Here is a 9,651-nt window from a genome sequence, read left to right on the forward strand (position 1 = left end):
TGTACTTGCATTGTGCTGTTTGTCTCCCTATTTCAAAGTGAAAGAAGTCTTGGATTAAAACAATTTTATCAGTAGGGGGTGCTAAAGCAATACTTATTAGTTGCTTTTGAAATCACTGGAATAAACTGAAATGATTAGAAGTGTTTCTAGTCTGAGTGGGTAGTATGGCATTAGAAGATAATAAATTGCATTGAGAAACATCATTGTTTCTTCTGAATTTGTTTATTTATAGTAACTGATCACGGATTGTGGTGAAATAGTTACTGTTGTAAATGAGTTCATTCCCTATAAGGGTGTTGTAGTTCATTATAAACCTATTTTAACCCTTTGACACATGTTGAACTAAAAATAACTCCCAACAAGAAAGAAATGTACATCTCCCTCTTACAACAGGGAAAAATGCCATCCTCAAACTCGGCTCATGGGTCCTGTCGTGAAAGGGGACTCTGCTGAGGAAAACGGCTTTCTGGCAGGGTTTGGTATGGAGTTAACTGGAGTATAGCGACCCCTAATGTCCAGCTGCTCAGTGTTCATGAGGCTGCAGTATTTGCATTTATAGCGAATGACTGGCTGATTCACTGGCAGAAAATAAGTCTTATAAATTTCACCCTTCATTTCTTTCCACATGCCCATATTAACAAGTTAAATTTCTGTAGCTACTAGTCAAATGCAACACCATTTTTATCTTTCCTTAATGACATCATTGGAATGAACTGAAAACAAATGTTAAACTCTCTTTCAGTCACCTGTAACTGCTTATAAAGCTTAATTCATAGAATGGAATTCGTTAGGCTTGCAGTGCTTGGTATCTTGGGAATTTCTGTGGTCTGGGTTATTCTGCTGTCTGTAGGATGATTTTAGGTTATTTAGTGTTTGTATATGTCTGGTTTCCTTTGCTTACAGGTCAGTCCAAGTACTGATGTGAACTTGGAACACAGAATTTCATAAGTACGGAGTCCAACACTGCATTCTTTCTGCCTTTCCGGTCTGGACTTTTTGAAGGAAACTGGTTGTTTATTTGAGTAAGTGTGGGTTTCTGGAGCATCTCTGGGAAGTACACAACTAAACATTTAGTTTCACTTTTAATAACAGAAGGAAAGTCAGAAATTGTATATATCCGTGTGTGTATACATACATACTTTCATATATATATATATATACACTCACCTAAAGGATTATTAGGAACACCTGTTCAATTTCTCATTAAAGCAATTATCTAACCAACCAATCACATGGCAGTTGCTTCAATGCATTTAGGGGTGTGGTCCTGGTCAAGACAATCTCCTGAACTCCAAACTGAATGTCTGAATGGGAAAGAAAGGTGATTTAAGCAATTTTGAGCGTGGCATGGTTGTTGGTGCCAGACGGGCCGGTCTGAGTATTTCACAATCTGCTCAGTTACTGGGATTTTCACGCACAACCATTTCTAGGGTTTACAAAGAATGGTGTGAAAAGGGAAAAACATCCAGTATGCGGCAGTCCTGTGGGCGAAAATGCCTTGTTGATGCTAGAGGTCAGAGGAGAACGGGCCGACTGATTCAAGCTGATAGAAGAGCAACTTTGACTGAAATAACCACTCGTTACAACCGAGGTATGCAGCAAAGCATTTGTGAAGCCACAACACGTACAACCTTGAGGTGGATGGGCTACAACAGCAGAAGACCCCACCGGGTACCACTCATCTCCACTACAAATAGGTAAAAGAGGCTACAATTTGCACAAGCTCACCAAAATTGGACAGTTGAAGACTGGAAAAATGTTGCCTGGTCTGATGAGTCTCCATTTCTCTTGAGACATTCAGATGGTAGAGTCAGAATTTGGCATAAACAGAATGAGAACATGGATCCATCATGCCTTGTTACCACTGTGCAGGCTGGTGGTGGTGGTGTAATGGTGTGGGGGATGTTTTCTTGGCACACTTTAGGCCCCTTAGTGCCAATTGGGCATCGTTTAAATGCCACGGCCTACCTGAGCATTGTTTCTGACCATGTCCATCCCTTTATGACCACCATGTACCCATCCTCTGATGGCTACTTCCAGCAGGATAATGCAGCATGTCACAAAGGTCGAATCATTTCAAATTGGTTTCTTGAACATGACAATGAGTTCACTGTACTAAACTGGCCCCCACAGTCACCAGATCTCAACCCAATAGAGCATCTTTGGGATGTGGTGGAACGGGAGCTTCGTGCCCTGGATGTGCATCCCACAAATCTCCATCAACTGCAAGATGCTATCCTATCAATATGGGCCAACATTTGTAAAGAATGCTTTCAGCACCTTGTTGAATCAATGCCACGTAGAATGAAGGCAGTTCTGAAGGCGAAAGGGGGTCAAACACAGTATTAGTATGGTGTTCCTAATAATCCTTTAGGTGAGTGTATATGTATGTATATATATATATATATATATATATATATATATATATATATATATATATATATATATATAATCATTACCATCAGCCCATATCAAACCACTGCTGGATGAAGGCCTTCCCAAGATGCTTCCACTTGATCTTTAGCTCTTCTTTTCCATGCTACTCTTGCAAAGTTTATTTCATCTTCTTTTATGTATGTATATTAAATGTTAGAAATATATTTATAATGTTCCTCACTGCACATAATGCTGAGATTAAACAGGAATCTGAGCTCCACAGAAACTGCTTGTGACGTGCAAAATTCAGCACTGCCTACTGCACTCAGATGAGAAAAGGATCTCTGAAGAGTCAGGCTTTGGTTCAATATGCTTTAATAACTTTAATAAATGTTTCCACATTTAAGGGTTTAAGTGGGTTTTTTGCATTTTTTTATCTAGAAATTGCTTTGCATCTTCTCCTCGTGGTCCTGAACTCATTTCTAATGCCCAGTTCCGCTCCTCTAGAGTTCAATCTACATTCTTGGGAGAGAAAGATGAAAAGCAGTTTATGCCTAAACTGATTGCCATCTAAATATTTCCAGCTCAGGATTAAGAAGGATCCTGAATCACTTGTTTGATACATCTCATTCCCTCTCTCACCACAGTAACCTTTGTAATAATTGCTGATTCTGACAGCCCTTACATTTTCCTTCATTAATCTGGTGGTGTAACCTTTTTCTCTCCTGACTCTGGAACGCAGCGATGAATGAGGACAATGTACTTTATCATGGGTCCTCTGCAGTCCATGAATCTGAACTAAATCTAATGACAAACTGCCAAGAAACACAAACAAACAAGAAAGTAGCAACAGAGGTCATTAGCCCTATGGCAATAAATTGCAATTGCAATAAATACATTATATTTAAGAAGAAGAAAATGGTTTTAATGTGGCAAGGTTTTAAAGTGGCATTTAAGGAGCAACAATTTAAACCATGTTCATTTTGTTAATTCACATGCTCAACGAAAAGTGTGCAGAAGGAAACTTATTGATGGAGCGGATTTGTAGATTTCTTTAAAATTTAATTGAAACGTCAGTTGACAGAATGATCAGTTTATCTTCTAAATCTACTTCTTGCTTCTTAACATTTACATTTACTGTGTTAACATATGTATGTAACACCCACACACACACAGACACACACTCATGCAGTTAGGTCCATAAATATTTGGACAAGGACACAATTTTAATCATTTTGGCTTTGTACGCAAGAACGCAAACGCAAACACCCCAAGAACAAGCAGGAACTAAAGACAGCTGCAGTGCAGGCCTGGCAGAGCATCACCAGGGAAGAAACCCAGCATCTGGTGATGTCTATGGGTTCCAGACTTCAGGCAGTCATTGACTGCAAAGGATTTTCAACCAAGTATTGAAACTCACAATTTAATTAATGATTATGTTAGTTTGTCCAAATACTTTTGTGCCCCTAAAATTGGGGGGACCACATATAAAAATGGGTGTAATTCCTACATCATTCACCCAAATTGGATGTAACTACCCTCAAATTAAAGATGCAAGTCTACACTTCATGCACATATTGATTGTTTCCTTTCAAATGTATTGTGGTGGCATACAGAGCCAAAATGATGAAAAGTGTGTTCATGTCCAAATATGTAAAAACTGTATATATAGACAGACGATTTGTTTTCAGTTTTAATTCTGTGCCATGCCAGGGTAAAATTATTATTTTCAAATGAGTTGGGATAAGATAAAAATGTTATGAATTCCAATTTCACACAGTGTTCTGGGCCTGCTCTTTATCACCAACAGGGACTGGTCATTTCAAAACTCCAGATGATAGATTTCCAGAGACTGGAATGTGCTGTGTTGGCTCAGCAAAACTAAAAGAACATTTGACCTGAGCTGAGGCCAATAACTAGCAACTTATTCACTTGTGTCACCTTTGAAGAATATTGTAAAAAAAATATATGATTTTTTTCCACAGATAGATTACATTTTACACGAAGAAGATATTCTTCACTGACTCTAATACCATGCACATACCTGATCAATCAGCCTGGTCACATCCTTCAGTATAGAATGTTAAGAAGTATTATTTAGTATAACCTTTTTATTTTGCATTATATATTTATTCTACTACTATGAAACATATAAGGGAATATGAATTCCTACTCTTTATATTGTGAGGGTTTTCACACACAGTTGGGTCAGGTGAATGTATTAATTCAGGGCAACTAAATAATTTCCGTCTATCTGCCTTTAAGTCAAAATTCCATAAACCCAACACTAATAAAGTTGCTGCCGATTGTTTGAAGCTGTTTATCAGTCATTCTTCAAAATCTATTTGAAAACTTTGTTGAATACCAGATAAATAAAAAATGTTATAAAATTATGGCTCCTCAATACTCCTCCACATTAACTGTCTTAATTGATTCCTGATCTTTCTTTACCAGTAACTTATGCAACATTTTTGTCTGGATGTGCAAAATGTGCCATATCTAGTTATTCTTCCACCAATAGTATTTTTCTGTGGGATAGTTATGGAATGTGGCTTGCACAGCTTAAAACAAGACAGAGGTCAGTTCAGGTGCTATGAAATGCTCCTTTAAGTCTTTTGAAATCCTGGAAGTCGAGTCACTTTGTTCTAAACTAAGGTAACTTGAGTGCTGATGTCCTCTGGTGAGTGTTGACATACAAACATGCCTTGAAGATCCTTAAAGACGGCAAGAGAAAGTGGCAGCTCCATTGTTTAAATATATTACGAATCTGTCACTCAGCAATGCAAGCTCTTTCTTTGACAGCAGCATTGCAGGATAACAGTTAATCCCAGAAAAGGATAGCAGTTTTTCACTATCTTATCCAACCTCTGTCTTATGCCAGACAAGTCTGAGCTATTGGCTCACACCAGGGCTTATGGAACAGTTAATCAGTACAATTTTCAAATATTTAGCCAATGCCTGACGTCACCGCAGGGCAGAAAAAGCAGGGCTAGGAGGGACAGAGGAGCAGATTAAAGAGGAGCCTCCTTGAACTTGTGGAATACAGGAGAAGAGCAAGACCCTCTGTTCGAGCTACAACTGAGATCATCTCCGAAGACATCTGTCCACCTTTATTGAGATGCAACTGTGCAGCAGGTCAACGGCGGTGGCATGCATTGTGGTGCTAATGCTCATCTGTCAGGTAATTTTATTTTATAAATCCCAGTTTACTTGTCATCAGTATATGAGTTTCATAACTGTAACTAACGTGATTGTTTCCAGAAGAGAAAAATGTGTGCTTTAAGTCTAATCATTATGATTATTATTATTCATTTGGATGACTTACAACAAATTATGCAGGTGTTAAAATACAAGGAAACACAAAGTCACCAAAAGTAACATTTTCTAGGAAGATTTTTTCATGGAAACTGTAACAGTTATCAATTTTTTTGTTTGGTCATCTTATGCTGCCTAAAGACTGTGCTGCAATAAGGTGTCCTGTACTAATTTCTGTCAATGCATTGCATAGTTTCAAATAATGCTCACTATGCTACAGTTAGAAGCACACAGGGAAGTGTATTATATTTCAGCTGCACACAGTCCTTGAGGTGGAGAGGATCTGATATGTGCCAGCATGCGGACATAGTAAAATCGTTCAGAAGGCAGTGGAACCATTAACATTGTAATCACAGACTTAATGTGAGTCTCGCCATATTTCCTTTATGGGAATGACAGCAGTGTGCTTATATCTAGGCAGCGAATCCTACTGCCACAGAGGTGACTCCTGTACGTGTGCTTTTCCCAGATCTCCAGCGGTCTGGTTCCAAAGAGCAGTACTGTTATCGACAAGCCTTTGAGTCGGAGAGCTCGTAATACCCCTCTGTGGAGAATAATGGGCACCAAGCCGAATGGGGCCTACTGCCAAGAAAACTTTGAATGTGCCACCAACATCTGCAGGTAACCACAGTCTGTCTGCCCAGATAGGTCCTGTATATCTCTCCAAAATGCATTTAGACTTTGTGACCAACCCCTGGCTAACAAGCATCATTCTACCTCTGTATCCCATTTGTATGTCTAATTAAACAGGGACTGGGTAAGTAAGGCACAATTCTGGAGAGAGTTCCAGCACAGTCAAGATATATCAGTCATATCAGTAGAAAAGGACTGGGAAATGGTGAAGTGTAGTTTTCACTTAAAGGAACACACACAATATTACATTTAGGCTCTGTACTATATTGTGGAAGTAGGATTTTGTTCCAAGATCTACTTTAGAAACTTGGATACTAGTTACTAGTTGGATACTTAAATTATCTAAAGTAATTAAAATGTATGATGATGATGGTGATGATGATAATTATAAGGAGTGATAGTAATAATATATTAATTCTTGTTTTATGTTTCTCTATCTACAGAAAGGGCCATTGTTCCATCAACCAGCAGTTTAAATCCTAACAGAAAGGAGACCAGACACCTTCTATAAGTAAAGAGCACCAACACCACCCAAAACTGGATCATTTATGTTATATGCAGGCACTTTGCAGCTGTCAAATGTGTAAATGTACAGCTGTCAGACACAAAAACCTTTCCGTTTGACCCCCAGACTCAAGTTTCAATATGTAACTTTTCGTACATGCAAGCTACTAACTGTTATTACAATGATTGCTTTGTAGCCTTTTGCTTTTATTTTAGTAGAGCATTCTGTCAGAATTGCAGACCTGAAGGACAGACCTGATCACTGACAGGTTGAGACCAGCAACCTCAGAGATTTGATATGAAGTCTGTTTTATTGTGATTTAGTTTATAGAATTTATAATCTGATATCCATATTGCAGTAAATTTTGTTTAATCCTGTGCAGTCCTGTAAAAATGTAAGAATATCTAATGGTAGGATTTTTCATTTGAATTGTTAATTTTAAAATAATTTTTCAAAAATAATGTTTAATTTGGCGTGGAAATTAAGGTGTAACTCAGTCCCAAAGACATCGGTGCTCCTTACATTGTGTTGATTGGGAATGAAATTTGAATTTTTTGAATATTTTTTTAAACTTACTTCTACAAATATTTGAAGGCTGTTATCTGTCTTTAATAACTTTCTCTAACTTATACATTTGAGCCCATTTGTTTTGTACCTTGTTGACATTAGAGGAATTTTCTTTGCCATTTTGCTCTCTCTCTCAATCTCTCAGATTTTTCCTTCTTTAAATAACATTTAAATTAGTCCAGAAAGCAAAGTATACATTCAAAATGAAAATACATATCTCATTTGGGTTTGGTTGGTATAAGTATTTAAATGTTTAACTAAACATCTCTAGGAGCTGAAGAAATGTAAGCATGAAGTTCTTGAGGTTATATGCAAGGTACATATTTATTTTATATATGAACAAGATACTGTATTGACTATCCATATGATATTATATTGTCAGCTGGATACATTGTAGTACTTTTGTCCCTTTAGCTTTTTATTTGCTCCAGTTTGGAGGATGGAAGAAAGTTAACCTCTCATTTGAATGAATAAAAAGTGGTACATTTTTTTTGATGACATTTAAAAATAGAAAATGTTATCAGATCATGTGGGGTTTTGCTATTTGCTATTTTTGTTCAAAAGTCTTGTTTCAACCTTACAGAGCAGACACAAGGTTTGGTCATCTGTATTTATATGAAATGCAATTCCATTTTGCACATTGTCATATTGTATAATACTATTGTGAACCGATATATATGAATAACAAGTATCAATATGTTCTTATACATGAGTGATATATTTATTTTATGTGAAATGTGTATGTATTGTAATAAGCCACACCTGTAACAATTTCCTTCGTTTGTACTGTGACTTCTCTCTCAGATATTTTGATGCCCACAGATTGAGAAGAGATGTGTGAAAAGCTACATTTGCAATATTTTTTCAAAAATTAAAGTGCTTTAACTGATACCTTTAGTGGGATTTATTTCCGGAAGAGTGGAGTTACAGTGAGCAAAGTCTACTAGTCAATTATTAAATGTATGCTTTTTTTGAATAAAAGTTATGTGACTTACATATGTTGCAATGGGGGCAGATAAGGGAAATATCTGCATTTGTTGGACAAGATTACTCCTACTTAAAATTAGAAAATGTTATCAGATCATGTGGGGTTAAACATCTATTTGCTATTTTTGTTCAAAAGTCTTGTTTCAACCTTACAGAGCAGACACAATGTTTGGTCATCTGTATTTATATGTGACTTACAGATGTTGCAATGGGGGCAGATAAGGGAAATATCTGCTTTACCATAATTTGTTGGACAAGATTACCCCTACTTAATCACAAACAAACATACTAAATCATCATGTTGAAACAAAAAGAAACATCACCCCGGACACTTTGACAGAACCTTGTATGTGTTTGTTTTTCAATAGCACATGAATTCATTGAGATGCAATGTGTTTTAAGATAAGTTGCTGTATATCCGCTATAAACATTGGGAAGAGAGATTAGAGTTAACGTGTGCTCGTTTTGTAAGTGAGAGGACACATCAAGGTGTATATATAAGTATATCCCGCCTGAAAGAATGGTCACAAATGCCCCCTCAGTCCTAGAACCTCACAGAACACTACAGTAGGCGTCTTGTCAGTGTAATCCAGCCAGAGGAGGATTTACAAAGTACTGACTACAAGGGTGTGAATAAAAATGACCTTTGGGTTTTCTAGAATTCAGTTAATTATGTATGACAAATATGAGATTCATTTTACACCCTATATTACAAATAGTAACTAGGTAAAATAAAGTGATCACAATTTTCTCTTCTTTCTATTTAAAAATAAATAAAACAAATAAGGTTCTCTGCCCTTTTAACCAAAAATACATTGAAAAAATAAACATAGTGCTCAGCTGAAGGGAACAGTTTTCTAACCAAATTCTGCAGAGTACAGGACAGTACCTTAGCAGTGATATTCCTAAAGCCTAAACATAAAATACATGCTATAAAGATGTTTACAGTAAATCATATGAGGGTCAGAGGACATGGTAAAGTCTTCAGTGTGAGCATTTGTTTAAAAGACTACATATTTTTAATCTTCAGCAAAGCTTTAGTGACATTATTCACTGTAGTACTACTCAGTACAATTAAGCTGTTTTACGATTGTGGGAAGCAAAATGAATGGTCTTAACCAATAATGTTTCTATCCAAAACTGACAAAAAGACGTTTCCCAATAAGAGTTTCCAGCAGTATGCTTTCTTTCCTTCTCCAGGGGCTTGTAAAATGGACAGAGAAATATGTTTTCTTGAGATTGGGCATAAATTATGGTCATGACAGGGG

The sequence above is a fragment of the Amia ocellicauda genome, chromosome 10 (genome assembly GCF_036373705.1).
Source record: "Amia ocellicauda isolate fAmiCal2 chromosome 10, fAmiCal2.hap1, whole genome shotgun sequence".
NCBI classification, from domain to species: Eukaryota; Metazoa; Chordata; class Actinopteri; order Amiiformes; family Amiidae; genus Amia; species Amia ocellicauda.